Genomic DNA, 17,036 nt, shown 5'->3' with positions numbered 1-17,036 from the left:
ATAAGCTCATGCATAACAGAAAAACTGTGCTCTACACTGGAATATGAAACAAAATTGTAAAATGATTATGAATCAATGAAAACTTAAAAAAAGAAATTTGATGGGTGACATAATAGCACGGCTAAAGACAGTAATTGGCAGACTAGGTAATGAAGAGGGACTTGAAAGTGTTTGAAAACACACGAGAACAGAAAAACGTCAGTAAAAAGATGATATAGAAAATCAAGGGAAAACCAATGCAAACATTGCTGTTGAAATCTGGGAAAAGACAAAGGATGCAGGGCTAGGAAATATAGGATTCCCAGATGAAAAAGCAAGATAATAAAAGAAAAAAGAAAAAAGAAAAAAGAAAAAAAGGTCTGAAAAGCTAATTCGAAAAAAATCAGACTGAAACTTGCTGAAAGCCAAGCAACAATCATCAATACGAAACCAGGAAGCACAGAGCGTCCAACGAAGGCGGAATCCCAATGGATGTACAAGCAGCTGTATTATATTTCAAATCATCAAACCTCATGACCTACACAATGATGATAAATGGACCTAGAGAATAGCAACTTAGTCACAACAGAACCTCCAGAGGGGATTCAGTTGATATCTCGACAGATTCATTGCAGGAGAGGAAGCAGGACCAAGACATAGACCAAAATCTGAATGAGAAAATGCTGCAGTCTAGTGTACCTTATGCCAAAAGACCACAATTTACAATAATGGCAGAGGTAGAGAAATTCGCAGACCGGCAAAACATAAAAGAATTCAGCAGTTCAAAACTTATCCTAAAAGAAAAACTGAGAATTCTACCTTGAATACAAAACAAGCAACATTATCTGGAAATAAGAAAATCACCACTGGAAATGCAAGAAGTGCAATGAGTTGCAAAGAATAAACAAGAAGAAGGCAAAGAGGACTTCAAAATAATAAAGAAGGGAGAGGGAAGCAGGAAAAGATAGGTGATTTCCAGCACTTCACTATGTGAATCAGCTTATATGACTCTCTGAAGCAAACGGAGAGATGTATGGCATAATGTGTTTGCAAAACAAACAAAAAGCAAAAAAACAAACAACAGAAGTATTCAGTTGACTGAAATATATCCGAGGGAACCAAGAAAATTCAAAAGAAAATACTTAAAGTGATGTCAAGGATCATTCAGCACACATCGACAAAGTACGGCTGCTTGCATGTACACAACACACTTGTATTTAGAAAACAGATGCATGCATTAATATTCATAAATGTTGATACAAAAGAGCACATCGTGACCTAACCCAAATGACTATTTTCAATAAAATGGTTTCACAGTCCGTGATATAGACTTACAAGCCTTCCTTCAGGAAGAATGAATGGGATATTCAGGCCTATGAAAAGAATAAATGGCATATGCCTAGAACAAAGACAAATAGCTCTGCAAAACTGTACTAAGAGCAAAAGAGACAGACAGAAAAGTGTATATTGAGATTGGTTCGGTTTCTAGGAAATTCAGCCCCCATGAAACAAACGGATCCATGATCTGAGAGTGGGGGGTTTCAGCAGAAATGCAACAGACGAATATGCATTCTGGGTGAATGAATATTACGCAAACATAAGATTCCTGTAGTGGGTCTTTGGATACTGTTAACTGTAAGAAAGCTTAAAGATGTGTGAATCCATAAACTTATCATGGACACACTACTCTCTGTACTGTGTATAGAGATCTGCACAAAAGGAAAGACGGAAGGAATAAAGGACCATGGGACGCTAATGCAGAGAATCACACTTACCTTAGGAAACTCTTGTCTGATGCAGCCCCTCCTCCAACACTGACAAGATAAAGCAACCATTGGGGATGGCAGTTACCGGTTGAATTCCAGGTGGAATGTTGGTGTGTTCCGAGTGGCTTGTTGTGGCTGGTGGATCCAAGGTAACTGGGCATAACCCTGTGGGTGGATCAGTGTCAAAGACGGGCTGCCACCCTCTGTGAAGCATGGGTTAGGTCTCATTTTCAGGAAGTTGTGTAAGTTCGAGATACTGCTGCTGCCCAATGGCCTGATTTCACGGGTCAGTTTCCGGAACCTGAAAGGGCAGAGAGTGGAAGTTCTGTCAGTCTTCAGCATACTGGTGAGGCTCAGAGGTACTTTCAGAATTGCCCAGTCCTGTAGAAGACGACTTTATGTTAGACATGAAGAGAAGTTGGCAGAAAAGATTTCTGCACGGATTCAGGATAGAAGCGAACACATTGATGAGAGTTGTTACGATACAATGGAGAATACTGGTATGGAGAGTTCTGTACACAATACTAGGCTCAAAAGACACTCTTGAGACATATTGAGCCTCACTGATACTGGTAGAAATCTGTAGAGGGTCAACGTGCAATTGAGGAATGTACTCAATTCACTGCTCCAAGAACGGGTCCAAGATTCCTGCCGTCTAAAGTAGAAGAGATGGTAGAGATAATAAAATGCTCATGTTCTTGGAGGAGGATGTGAGTATCCACACATCACAAGGGGTAATTACAAACAGCGCAGACCACCAAGCACCATGCCCTGGTAAGCCTATTCCCAGGTTTGGGTCTAGTTATCAAAAACTTGCTCTTTCCTCCCATCCACTCAGGAATCGATTTCAAAGGATCAACATATGAGCTGCAATGAAGCCAGTAGGAGCAGCGCAAGCCCCTCCTAGTATCAGAGTCATTCTAAATTCACATTCTGTGCACAACAGTCAAACCCTCCATGGTCAACTACTCCCGAATAAAATAAATTGGTATTGAATTCTTAGCTCACACCACGAAATGATGACCATCCCATAGATTCAGCAAATGCTGCAGTATTGTCTTCTTTGGGCTGAAAGGAGTGTAGTAAGTGAGGGGAATCTTTGACTGAACTTGAATATGAATTAGGCCTCAGTTTTTCAAGACAGCATAGGTAACTCTTATAAGTCAGTTATTGAAATGAACTGTAAAAGTTGCCATAGACATGTAGGGACACATGTGTTGTGGATTGTCTTTTCCCTTCAGTCAAGTCCCGGGTGCAGGATATCATGGGGGTGCTGTTTTGGATGGGTCAAACTGCTTTACCAAAGATGATTGAATGATTAAACATTCTCATTTTTGATAGAAGAGCACCTGGTTCTCCATAGACTAGCAAAGCTGCAGCAGTCTTCTCAAAGCTATAATGCCTCTAGCTGCTATTGGAAACAAGCCTATATTTAAATATGTAGTTTGGGTTTCCTTGTGTTTTCCTAGAGAGAAAAGTTGCCCCTTGAATCGCCAACATTGTCCAGTATGTGTCATTGAGAAGAAAGGGCACCACATGCACAAGGGAAATCCAGGATGGGGGTTATATCATGATTCCAATATTTATTTCATGGTTCCTGTTGTGTTGGAGGCATCAACAGTAAAGATTTCACCTGTCCCCTTCATCACTTTGGACTGCAATATTATATACTTTCTGTCTATTTTTCTCTTAGAGCTGACAAACTGGTACCTGAAAATGACAAGTCAGGTTTGGAGCTAGATTCAGTATGTTTTGAAAATTAACTTCATTTTCATAAAATCCCAAAATATGTAAATCAATTCCATTAACCATTTGAAAGACTGCAACTGAAGTATCAACAAAATGTCAGTACTGGAGTCTTCAGACAAACCCTCCCAATATGGCTGTAGAGACAAAAGAGCTAATCACGGATCACATGTCTGTGAGTTATGTCTGGAAAGTTTTGATTTATCAATGTCAATTTGGCAGAGTACACATGCAAGTTTTACTCACTTGCTGGCACATACACAGCAAAAGAAATATCGACTCAAACAGCCCTTGGCTCAGGACACTTGCAGAAGAATGGTCTCTTAATTCCAAAGACAGAAAGAGGCCCCACAAAACCTGGAAGGAGCAGAGGAAAACTAGAGAATGGAAATTAGTGCAGGACCTGACCTCTGGTGAAGGAGCAGCAAAGGTGAAATTCTGCTTTGTTTGGCGCACACTCTCAAGCGGACAGGACACAAGTGATTGAAAGTGCTGCACTGAATTTTAGAAGAGGGCACAGCAGATGCTTGTCTGACAGAATTCAAAGAAATCAACACAAAATATCCCCACAGTTGATACCCAGACGAAGATCGGGGCTGCCAAAATTGAGCTAGCAGAAGCTGCGCAAGATGACGGAGAGGGCTATGGATGATGGCACACACGGAGTCTCAGTGATCTGGAGGGTGTTGTGGATTGTGGATTGTCCTATCAAGGGAGCAAACCGGTTTGGGATCAAAATGAGAATGCAACAACACTGGCATGTGAGCTTGAGATTATCAAAATATCCCATGACAACAACCAAAGCTTCTGGAGTCCCAGGGACCAATTTCGCATTTCAGCAATCAAGCACGTGTGGGGCTCAATCAGAGCCATCATGCACCTTGTCTGAAGAATCCAGGGGCCCTTGGGTTTGAAATCAGAATCCAGTGCCATAGTATCTGCCACTTTCATAGGCAGGACTGGGATTAGGGTTTGGTACGAGGCAGAGGATGCGGTTCAGCACTGTGGTAGCCTTTATGGTCCCATGCTGGCAGAATGAGAGAACAAAGAAGAGTGGTCGAGGTCCGCAGCGTGAGAAGATGAAGCATTTCCTTCAGCATTATCACTCAAGTGCAGATGATCCATTTGGGATGACACTGAAATGTTACGGCAACGAGGACCTTAAGGTGGGGATGTGGGATCATTGTAGCAGTCTCTGATGCGTGACATCCTTGGATATGTTTACAGAGATGTTTCTGTAGACAAAGAAGCTCTGGGAAGACCTTGTACTATTGGGAAATTCCCTTTGCAATAAAAAGGACACGCGCACTGTCAGGATGGGGTTTTGGAAGCATTCCAAATTGACATACAGCCGCCTGCTGAGCAGTACTCATTGGAAGCTTCATTTACACAAGAGGTAGGGTTCTGTGCACTTTCAGAGCTGTGACATAATCGTAATAAAAATGAAGTTCTACTAAACGACAAGAGTAGATTTTGTTCACGACAACAAAGGCAAACCCAAGCAATTAGAGATATGCCACACTACATACAGAGAAAAATGACATGGCATCAGTGTCTAGGAAAAATTGTCCTCACAGAAATATCATGGAATTGCGTACAAACAAGAGACTAAAGTTTTCACTTAATCAAGCCCTGAAGTCTACATTATATACCTGATAATACTTGACCAGTAGAGATACAGAAGTATACTCAAAGAGAAAGAAAATACCATTTTCACTTCAAAAGAGTTTGAGGTTCCAGAAAATGCTTTAAAGAACTAGACTCCAAAACAATTCCAGAGCAAGCCTTGAAAACGGACCTGAGAGAAGCAATGAAGTACAATAGTGTCTCAGAATCTCAAAAGATAGAATACTAGAAAAGGGGAAGAGAAAATTTAACATGAGCCAAATAAATCAGAAAACTTGATGGATGAGATAATAGCAGGGGTAAAGTCAGTCCTAAGCTGACTAGATAATGCGGTCGAACACGTGAGTGACTGCAAAACAGGAGAACAGAAATGTCTTGATCTGAAGATGACATAGAAAAGCAACTTAAAACCAATCCAAACACTGCTGTTGAATCCTGGATAAGACAAAGCATGCAAAGCTAGGATTAATAGGATTCCCAGAAGGAAAAGGATGATATGTATAGAAAAAAAATCTGAAAATGTATTTGGAAAAAAATCAGACTGAAACATTATGAAAGGCAAGAAATAAACATCTATAAGCAAACATGAAGCACACAGCATCCAAAGAGGGCGGAATCTCTAAAGATTTAAAGCAGGTGTATAATCCTTCATATCATCAAACTTCATAATCAACCGACTGGTTGAAAATGCACATAGGTAAAAGCAACTTAGTCACAACAGAACCTCCAGAGGGGTTTCAGCTGATATCTCGACAGATTCATTGCAGGACAGGAAGCAGGGACAAGACACAGACCAAATTCTGAATGAGAAAAAGCTGTAGTCTAGTGTGGCCTATGCCACAAGACTGCCATTTAAAATACTGGACAATGTAGGGAAATTCACAGACTGACCAATCGTAAAAGAATACAGCAGTTCGAAATTTATCCTAAAAGAAAGATTGAGAATCCTACCCTGAATAGAAAACAAGGAAGATGATCTGGAAATAAGAGAACCATCATTGGAAATGCAAGGGGTGCAATGAGTTGCAAAGAATAATCGAAAAGTAAGCAAAGAGGACGTCAAAATCCTAAGAATGGGAGAAGGAAGCAGGAAAACATAGGTGATTTTCAGCACTTTATATTCCGAATCAGCTTATGTGACTCTCTTAATCAAACGGAGTGCTAGTTGGTGTAATGTGTTTGCAAAACAAGCAAACAACAAACAAACAAACAAACAAACAAACAAACAAACAAACAAACAAAAGTTCACACACCAAAAGCATACGGTTGACTGACATATATCCGAAGGAATGAAGAAAATTCAAAAGAAAATACTCAAAATGATGTCAAGGACCATTCAGCATGCTCTGACACAGTTTCGCTGCATGCATGTACACAACACACTTGTATTTAGAAAACAGATGCGTGCATTAATATTCATAAATATTGATTCATAAGAGCACATCGTGACCTAAACCAAATGACTATTTTCAATAAAATGGATCCATAGTCCATGATATAGGGTTACAAGCCGTCCATCAGGAGGAATGAATGGCATATTCAGGCCTACGGAGAGAATAAATGGCATATGCCTACAACAAAGACAAGCTGCTCTGCCAAACCACACTAAGAGCAAAAGAGACAGACAGTAAAGTGTATATTGGGATTGGTTTCGTTTCTAGGAAATTCAGCTCCCATGAAACAAATGGATCTATGTTCTGAGAGTGTGGGTGCTTCAGCAGAAAAGCAACAGACAGATATGCATTCTGGGTGAATGGATATGACTCAAACATAAGATTCCTGTTGTGGGTCTTTGGGTACTGTTAACTGTTAGAAAGTTTAAAGACACGTGAATCCATAAAGTTAACATGGACATACTTCCTCCATTTGTGCTGTGTATAGAGAACTGCACACAAGGAAAGAGGAATGGAATATAAGAACCATGGGGCACTAATGGAGAGAAACACACTTACCTTAGGAAACTCTTGTCTGATGCAGCCCCTCCCCCAACACTGACAAGATGCAGCGACAATCGGGGATGGCAGTTACCGGTTGAATTCCAGGTGGAATGTTGGTGTGTTCCGAGTGGCTTGTTGTGGCTGGTGGATCCAAGGTAACTGGGCAGAACCCTGTGGGTGGATCAGTGTCATGGAGGGGCTGCCGCCCTCTGTGAAGCTTGGGTTATGTCTCCTGTTCGGGAAGCTGTGTAAGTTCGAGATACTGCTGCTGCCCAATGGCCTGAGTTCACGGGTCTGTTTCCAGGACCTGAAAGGTCAGACAGTGGAATTTCTGCCTGTCTTCAGCTTACTGGTGAGACTCCGAGTTATTTTGAGACATGCCCAGTCCTGTAGAAGTCAACTTTATGGGAGACTGAAAGAGAAGTTTACGGAAAAGCTGGATGCGTTGTTTGAGGGGTGATGCGAAAACATTCATGTGTGTGGTTCTGCTACAATTGAGAATACTGGCATGGAGACTTCTGTACAGAATGCTAGGCTCGAAATTCTTTCATGAGACATACTGATCCTCACTGATATTGGCCTAAACCTGTGGAGGGTCAACGTGCACTTGAGGAAAGTACTCAATTCAATGTTACAAGAACAGTTCCAAGATTCTGGACTTCTAAACAGAGGAAATGGCAGAGATCATAAAAGCACTCATGTTCTTGGAACAGGTCATGAGAATCCACATATCACAAGGAGCAATTACAAACCTCTAAGACCTCCAAGCACCAAGCCCTGGTAAGCCTTCTCCCAGGGTTGTGCCTTGCTATGAAGCACTTTCTCTTCCCTCCCCACCACTGAGGCATCCATTTCAAAGGATCAGCTCTGAGCTGAATGAATCCATTTGGAGCAGAGTAAGCCCCTCCTAGAATCAGAGTTCAACCACATTCACATTCTGTGCACGAAAGTGAACTCCTCCATGGTCAACTACACTCAACTAAAATAGAATGGAATTGAATTCTGAGATCACAGCCTGAAATGGTAACCTTCCCGTAGATTCAGCAAATGCTAGGGTTATGTCTTCTTTGGAGTGAAGGGAGTGTGGTAAGTGAGGGGAATCTTTGACTGAACTTTAATATGTATTAGGCTTCAGTTTTTCAAGACAGTATAGGTAGCTATTATAAGTCAGTTATTGAAATGAGCTGTAAAAGTCACCATAGACATTTAGGGACACATGTTTTGTGGGTTGTCTTTTCCCTTCAGTCAAGTCCCAGGTGCAGGATATCATGGTGGTACAGTCGTGGATGGGTTAAATCGCTTTACCAAACATGATCAGATGATTAAGTATTCTCATGGTTGATAGAAGAGCACCTGGTTCTGCATAGACTAGCAAAGCTGCAGCAGTCTTCTCATAGCTATAATGTCTCTAAGTGCTTTTGGAACCAAGCCTACATATAAATATGTTGTTTGGGTTTCCTTCTTTTTTCCTAGAGAGAAAAGTTTCCCCTTGAATTACCAACATTGGCCAGTACGTGTTAGTTTTAGGAAATTGCACAACATGCAGAAGGGAAATCCAGAGTGGTGGTTATTTCATGGTTCCAATATTCATATCATGGTTCCTCTTGTTGTTGAAAGCGTCAACATTAAAAGTTTCACCTGTCCCCTTCATCACTTTGGACTGCTATTTTACATTGTTTCTGTCTATTTTTCTCTTAGAGTTGACAAACTGGTATCTGAAAATGACAAGTCTGGTTTGTAGCTTGATTCAGTATGTTTCAAAGATTAACTTCATTTTCATACAAATTCCAAAATATGTAGATCAATTTCATTAACCATTTGAAAGACTGCATCTGAGGTATCAACACAATGTCAAAACTGGAGTCTTCAGACAATCCCTCCCACCATGGCTGTACAGATAAAAGAGCTAAATAAGAATCACATATCTGTGAGTTATGTCTGGAAAGTGTTGATTTATCGATGTCCAGTTGGAAGAGAACAAGTGCAAGCTTCGCTTACTCGCTGCCATGTACACAGCAAGATAAACTTCGACTCACCCAGGCCTTGGCTCAGGACACTTGACGAAGAGTGGTCTCTTATTTCCGAAGACAGAAAGAGACCTCCCAAAACCTGAAAGGAGGAGAAGGCAAAGTAGAAAATGGAAATCAGTGCAGGACCTGGCCTCTGGTGAAGGAGCAGCAAAGGTGAAACTCTGCATTACTTGGACACACACTCTCAAGTGGACAGGACACATGGGATTGAAAGCACTGCACTGAGTGTTAGGAGAGTGCACAGCAGATGCTTGGCTGACAGAACTTAAAAATTCAGCACAGAATATCCCCACCATTGATTCCCAGACCAAGAACTGAGCTGCCAAATTTGAGCTAGCAGAGGCTGTGCAAGATGTGGGACAGGGGTATGGATGATGGCACACACTGAGTCTCAGTGATCTGGAGAGTGTTGTGGATTGTCGTTGCTCCTATCAAGAGAGCAAACCGGCCTGGGACCCCGTGAGAAAGCAACAACACTATTGTGCGTGATTGAGTTTATCAAAATCTCCCTTGGCCACCTCCACTGCATCTGCACACCCAGATACCAATTTGGCATTTTGCCAATCGAGCACGTGTGGGGCTCAATCAGAGCCATCATTAATCAGGTCTGAGGGATCCAGGGGGCCTTGGGTTTGGAATCAGTATCCAAAGCCATAGGATCTGCCACTTTCATAGGCAGGACTGGGATTTGGGTTCTGGGGTGGAGGGGCTCCCCCAAGTGTCTGGACTTGACACTGGGTGAGTTGGGCAGGTGGACAGTGGCTCAGTGTGGGTCCAAGTCCAGTGGAGGAGGTAGTGGGTTAGATCTAGAAGGACTCCTTCTGTGGTGGGAGGGCACAAAAGGGAGGCAGGAGGCCAAGTCCAGGTGGCTGAGAACAGGGCATATCCTGCGTAGGCCTGCAGGGCATATGAAAACTTCCAGTCTACAGAAGATGGAAACACGGTCCATACAACGGCTCAGCTCAGATGTCACCTCCTCAGAGGAGCCTTCCCTGCCTGCACAGTCTACAGGGACAGCCTCCTCCACACATATCTCCCCAGCAGACACCTGCTTCAATTCCTGCATAGCATTCAGGAACCGGGCCCCTGCTCCGCACCCAGCCGTGGTTCCGCTGCCCAGAGGGAAAGCCCTCACAGGAGCCATCAGGCCCTGCACGACCTGGGCCCCACCTCTCTGTCTCCCCTGCCACCACTGTCTCCACCCGGCCCTCTCCTCCTCCATCCTGCACTCCTGACTTCCCCCAGCCCTTTGTCCCTCCTAACATGTTGTGTGTGCTCACTGTGTCTCATCCACTGCATGCCTCCCACCCAGGTCACTATCTAGCACACAGTAGGGCTCAGTAAGTAGAGAATGAATGACTCTTATCATCACTGCTGGAAAGACTTTTGCCTGTGGCCTACAGTGATCACACACCCGGCACACATTCGCTGAGGTCCTACTGTGCGCTGGGCGGGTTCCAGATACAGGTCACAGCAGGGAGTGAAGCAGGCGGGTCTCCATTCTCATGCAGCAGACAGCCTGGTTTGGGACACAGAGAAAGTGAAGTAAAATTTACACTATGTCTGGCGGTGATAAGTTCGATGGAGAAAAATAAGGTCAGGGAGGACATTTGAGCAGATTCCTGGAGGTGTTTAAGAAGCAGGTGGAGAGAGATCCTGGCTGAAAGAGCAGCCAGTGCAAAGGCCCTGAGGCCACAGTGGGATGCACGTGGAGGGTCTTAGTTATCCGTGTGAGTTCTTGGTCCTGCCTTGAGTATTTATGTTGCTTTTATTTGTAAACCTTGATTTCACCTTTATAGAATTTAACCTGCACCATCAATCTGCATAATTTAGCCAATTCTGTTTCAGGTTTTGTGGGAACAATGGCGGGCTAGTTACTTGGGTTGGTAAAGAAGTACCAGCGTCTGAGAAGGGTTTAGGAAAGTTTAATAGGGACACTGCTGTAGGCCACATCGGGCCCCACAGACAAGAGGTGCCTGCATGAGCACCAAGGGTAGGTGTGTGGGGTCTGTTATTGCTGGGGGTGCTGTGCACACAAGGAGGAGGGGACTGCATGATCAATTCATGCACAGATACATGGTTGGTTGTGAGATCTGTCAGGGGCTTCTCTGAACAACAGGCTTTACCACTTTGACAAGGGCAGGTTGTGAGGCCTCTCTTCCTGGGGCAATGAGTTTTCCTAGGGTAAACACATAGCAAGTGAAGATGTTTTATAGCTTGTGGAAATTCAGGTGTGCAGTGGGGAGTGGGAGGTAAGGTGCCATTGGGCTCTAGGCACACAGAGAGCCCAGGGGTGAGGACGTATGACTCAAGAGTGCCAGCTGGCTTCACACCAGGGACTTTATGTGGAAACAGGAGAATCTAGGTTGTCAGCACGTGTCTACTCAGTGACCTCCCTAAGCCCAGCTCTGTCAGGCACCAGGTGGCTGTGAAATGAACATGAATGTCCCCACCCTGAGGACCCCAATGAATGAACATGTTGACATCCTCAAGCCCCTTCCCCTGCACCACCGCCCCACCTCATCTGGCTCTCAGGCTCTGACCCTGACATCAGTGGCACCTTCGTTCCCTACATCCAGCTCCTCTGGATGTCTTTGTGATGAGCTGTTCCAGGTCAGTGAGCCCCAAACTGAGCTCTGCCTTTACCCCATGATTGCTTCCTCCCTGTGAAACCCCTCATGGAGGAGCCACCACTAGCAGGATTCTTCACCCTGAGGCTCTGCCTTCCCCACCCCTCCGATGTCTCCCAGCCCATGATCCCCTCTGGAGGTCGTTATCATCCTCTCACTCCCACTTCAGTCTTGGGATGCACACCAAATCCCTCTTCACAATCTCCCACAAGATAGGTCCAGGTCCACTTGGGGACACTGAGGCAACACAGGCGGGTGTTGCTGGAAATGAAGAGCCGGATCCTGGAGAAGAGAAGAGACAAGGACTCCCAATCCACCAGAGCACAGGGTAAAGTGGTGGCAAGACACCCATAAAGGGTGAGGCAGGCATCACACTGTAGCCCCGCCCTCTGCCCCCCAGGGTGCCCTGTGTTTCCTGCTTTGGCCTGGGGGTCTTCCCTCCTCACTCTCTGTTGGGGGGGCCCGTTCATTCATTCACACCCTCATTCACCATGTACATGGGTCCTGGTCAGTGCCAGGCCTCAGCTAGATGACATCTCATCCTTGGGGACACAGCTCAGATCTCACCTCCTCCATGAAGCACTTCTGGATTCCCACCCCTCCTGCAGCTCCTCTGGCCTCAGCTGTGACCACTAGGGCTGTGACCTCACTCTGATTACCTCCCAATTCTGTGAGCTCTGTGAAAGCCCTGGGCCCAATGTGGAAAGAGACTCAGAAAAATGGGGCCAAAAGGGGCTAAGAAAAATGTTTCTAGTTCTCTATTACAGAGAAGGGCACCGAGCAGAGAGAGGGCAGTGTCCAACCAAAGTCACAGAGGAGGGTCTCAGTGAGCCCTCCCATGGCCCTGTTACTAGTTCTCTGTTACAGATGAGGACACTGAGGCACAGAGAGGGAGCAGGGCCCTGCTATAGCCTTGGCCCCACAGCCTGTGTCCTTTATAACTAGCTCTATGCTGCCAGCAGGGGTGTGGGCCTGGAATAGACACTGAAAGCAGCCTGACCCCCAGGCCCCCTTCATACACAAAGTCAGTCTCAGGAAACACCCCTCAAGACCTTCCATATACCCCTGGGATTGGGACCTGATTGCTGTTCTGGAAGCTGGCTGGGCTTCCCTGAGAATTGCCCCAGGAGATGCTTGGGACAGCCACAGGGCCCCTGAGGCTTCCTGTTCCTAGCTGAGCAGCTCTGGTCCCCTTGACTGTCCCTGGCAGAGGCTTGATGACACGAGGTGTTGGTCGGGTAGCCAGGTGTGCTGTGGAGATGAGGAAATGGGGCACCATGCAGGTACATGCAGAGGTTCAGGTATTCACTCAACAATCATTGATTCAGGCCTTGCAGGGTGGCTGGCCTGGGCCCAGGCCTGGGTGTCCAGTAGTGAATACAGTGAACCCCTTGAGCCTTCTGGGAAAGCAGTGCTCAGATAAATGGGCCCTTAGTGCCCCCATCCTTCTCCCCATGAACAATCACACTGAGATGAAGCTGCGGCCGTGGGTCCCAGTGGAGGGTGAAGGGAGGGGGGACACCCAGAGTGGGCACCAGCCATGAGCCTGAACACTGGAACCAGATGGCCTGGGCTCTGTAACCTGGGGTGGTCACCTCACCTGTCCTTTCTGTGCCTCAGTTACTTCTTCTGCAGAAATGGGTGACAACGCCCATCCCTGCCCCACAGATTTCCACAAGGAGTCAGTGAGCTTCTCTTTCTTAGGCGTGTAGGACAGTGGCCATGGGTCAGGATCCCGCTCACCTCACAATAGTCTGTCCCACTTTAAAGATGAGAAAGCCAAGGCTGAAGGGGTTATGAGACCAGCCTGGGCTAGCCCCCTCCTCATGCTCTGCTGCCCAGCTCTCCTGCTTTCACATCATCCCTCTGCCCCAATATCCACCCAGCAAAATAGGTCCTGAGAATCTCTGAGAAAATCAGATTATGAACGGAGGCACGCCCTCTCCCCATCTTGGGCTCTTGGGGCGGTGGGCAGGATGGGGCTATTGGGAACTCCTAGACAGTCCAAGAGGCCCAGCATGTCCACCACCTCATTTCCACTCAACACGGAGTAGGTGTGTGGCCAAAGGCCAGAGGGCACTGGAATAACCCAGGGTGGGTGCATGCCAGGTAGATGTGGGAGGCACAGAGTGGCCCCTGGGAGACAGTGTCCAGGCAGCCAAGGTGCGCAGAATGAAGGTGCGCAGAAGTGTCAGAGGACAGAGTCCAGCCTGGACATCACCCCCTGCTGGACCCTGAGCTGGGGTGAGAATTGGGACAAGCCAGGGCCCTGCTGGGACTCCTCCTTATCCAGCAAAGAGGTGAGGAAAAGATAAGGAGACAATGGAAGCTGACCCCACAGTGCTCCCTGAGTGAGGGCACTGCTTCCAGGATCCTGGAGGTTCCTTAGAACCTTGCAAAGTGGCTGCTGGTTCCAGCCCCATGTGGGAAGAAGAACTGAGTCAGAGAGGACAGAGTGACTCAGGACAGAGCTAGGATTTGGCCCAGAGTGTGTGCTGGGCCTCTCGCTGAGATCAGCCTCTGGGCATCATGGACTCAGGAAGTGTCTTGTCTTCCCTCTTAAGGCTCCTGGCATGTTAGGCAGGAAAGGTCCCAGTGCCCATACCTGGGCCTCTCTGGGTGATGCTGACATGTGGGATCATGAAGGTCCTGGGAAAGGAGAGAGAATATGGGCTGGGTGTCAGGTCTGCATCAGACCCTAGTGATGCCCCTAATGTTGTGTGACCTGGAAAATTTCCCTGACCTCTCTGTGCCTGGCTTTCCAGCCCTGACCCAGATGACTGCTGTGTTTGGCACACAGTAGGACCTCAATCAGAGGGAAAAGCCAGCCCTTCCCCAGGAACCTCTCCTCTTGCACGCCCAAAGCTAAGCCCATGTGCCACACGTCACCAGAGCTGAAACTTGACAAACAAGACAAGTGAAATCCAGTAACTCCTCCCTCCTGCCTGAGGCCCTTCCCTCCTCAGTGACAGTGGCTCAGAGCAGGCCTCTGCATCCCAGAAGTCTGAACTGAGCCTTGTGACCTGGGGGAGTCCCTGTTCCACACAACTTGGTTTCCAGGTCCTTCCAACAAGACACAAGAGCACCTGGTCAGTGTCTTAGCTGCAAGGTCCTCCCTTTGCAAATTGCCCCATCACATCCAGGCTAGATGTGAGTTCCAGGGCACATGACCATCCAAATGATGACTTCAGGGAAACATCCCTGCCTACACTGCACTCTTCAGAGACACCTCCTAGAAGAAGGGGTAGTGACCCACGATTATGCACAGTTTTATCAGAACACAGCCCTCACCCACCCACCATTGGAAACACATGAGAAGCAGAGATTCCCAAGAGCCTGGACCCCTGTCATCCAGAAAGCAGAGGTCAGGGTAACAGACAGAAGGGGAGAAAGTACTTTCAGACCATATATCTGATAAGGGGTTAACACCCAAAACATATAATAACTCTTACAACTCAACAGTAAAAAACAAGCAATCTGATTTTAAAAGTGGGCAGAGGAACTGAATAGACATTTTTCCAAAGAAGGCACACAGATGGCCAACAGGTACATGAAAAGGCGCTCAACATCACTCATCATCAAAGAAATGCAAATCAAAACCACAGTGAGATATTCCCTCCCACCTTTCAGGATGGCTGTCATCAAAATACAAGAGATAACAAGTGCTGGCGGGGGTGTGGAGAAAAGGGAAACTTGTGCAACTTTGGTGGGAATGTAAACTGGAGATGTCACTCTGGAAAAGAGTAAGGAGTCCCCCCCAAAATTTAAAATTAGAACTCTCATATGATCCAGCAAGTCCACTCCTGGGAATATATCCAAAGGAAATGTAATCACTATTTAAAGAGACAACAGTGTCCTCATGTTCACTGCATCATTATTTACAATAACCAAGATATGTAAACAACCTAAGTGTCCATCAACAAGTGAATGGATACAGAAAATGTGATGTGTGTGTGTGTGTATATATATATGTATATGTATATATGCTTATATATGTATATATATGTATATATGCATCATATATATATATATATATATAATGGAATCTTATTCAGACATTAAAAAAATGAAATCCTGCCATTTGGTTCAACTTGGATGGAACTTCAGGGTGTTATGCTAAGTGAAATAAATAAGACAGAGAAAGACTAATACCCATGATCTCATTTATATGTGGAACCTTCAAAATAAACCAAAACCCATAGAAACAGAGATCAGGTTGGTGATTGCCAGAGGTGAGGGAGGGGGTGGTTGAAATTGGTGAAGATAATCAAAAGGTACAAACTTCCGGTTATAAGACAAACAAGTCCTGAGGTCATAACATACTGCAGGGTGACTGTAGTTAACAACACTGCGTTGTGCATTTGATAGTTGTTAAGAGAGTACCTCTTAAAATTTCTCATCACAAGGAAAATAGTGTGTGACTATGGGTGATGACAGACGTCAAGTAAACTTAATGCACTGATCATTTCACAATATGCACATGTAACAAGTCATTATGCTGCACACCTAAAGCCAACAAAGTTATGTGAAAATTGTATCTCAGGAATACTTATGTCAGGAAGCGGGGGTGCGAGCCTGGACTACCTACTGCAGGAGCTGTCTTTGCCCTCCAACAGCAGAGGGTGGTAGTTGTGACAGGGACTGTAGGTCCCTCAAAGCCTAGAATGTTTACTGTCTGGACCTTCACAGGGAGAGAGTGCAGACCCTGCCCTGGAAGACAGTGGTCATGGCAGCAACAACGGCCTGCCTGTATGCAGGCTCAGCCCAGACAGCTCCTGTGCTCTGCTGTCACCGCATTTACTTCCCTCCACACCCTCAGAGGGAGAGGCTTCAAAGTTCTCATTTTACACATGAGAAAACTGAGGCTCATTTGCTTTGAATTATTGACAAAGTGGTGGGGGAAGCTTTGAACTCCAGTGTTCTGATTTCAAAGCCACATCTCAGTCCTGATTTTTAGAAGGTGGAGGTCCAGGCACTGGGGACCCTCCACCTTCCTCACTTGTAGTCGTACTCCAGGGCTGCCACCCCCAAGGCGTCTGGGTGAACACAGTTAATCCGCTTACTCTGCACCAGCTGAGCCCTTGGCTGCCAGTCTGTTGTCACTGCCTGAAACCAGCTGAGGTTTTGCAAGTGAACCATCACCCCCTGCCAGCCCACCTGCCCTGCCATGTGGGGCAAACCCCTCCTAGCCTGGACATTCTAAACACTTAGCTCACACATTTGCACAACTGCATCAAAAGGGCCCTACTCCCTGTGTGGAGATATCGACAAGGGGAAGGGAGGGGAGTTTGGGGTGGCCGCTTACTGTGAAGGTGACACATG

General features: G+C 45.9%; 1 long non-coding RNA gene across 1 annotated transcript in view; it reads right to left on the bottom strand.

The window, feature by feature from the left end:
* Nucleotides 1-17,036, bottom strand: part of LOC140694197 (uncharacterized) — a 63,487-nt gene that overhangs the window by 44,874 nt on the left and 1,577 nt on the right. Inside the window, exons 2-5 of the long non-coding RNA XR_012069948.1 lie at nucleotides 10,499-10,603; nucleotides 9,091-9,163; nucleotides 7,070-7,466; nucleotides 1,755-2,046 (exon numbers count right to left, since the gene is read on the bottom strand). This is a non-coding gene — a long non-coding RNA (uncharacterized lncRNA). The remainder of the gene's footprint in view (nucleotides 1-1,754; nucleotides 2,047-7,069; nucleotides 7,467-9,090; nucleotides 9,164-10,498; nucleotides 10,604-17,036) is intronic.

Source organism: Vicugna pacos, unplaced genomic scaffold (genome assembly GCF_048564905.1).
Source record: "Vicugna pacos unplaced genomic scaffold, VicPac4 scaffold_20, whole genome shotgun sequence".
NCBI lineage: Eukaryota > Metazoa > Chordata > Mammalia > Artiodactyla > Camelidae > Vicugna > Vicugna pacos.
Note: the sequence above shows the minus strand (reverse complement) of the source record. Positions and strands in the feature narration are given on the sequence as shown.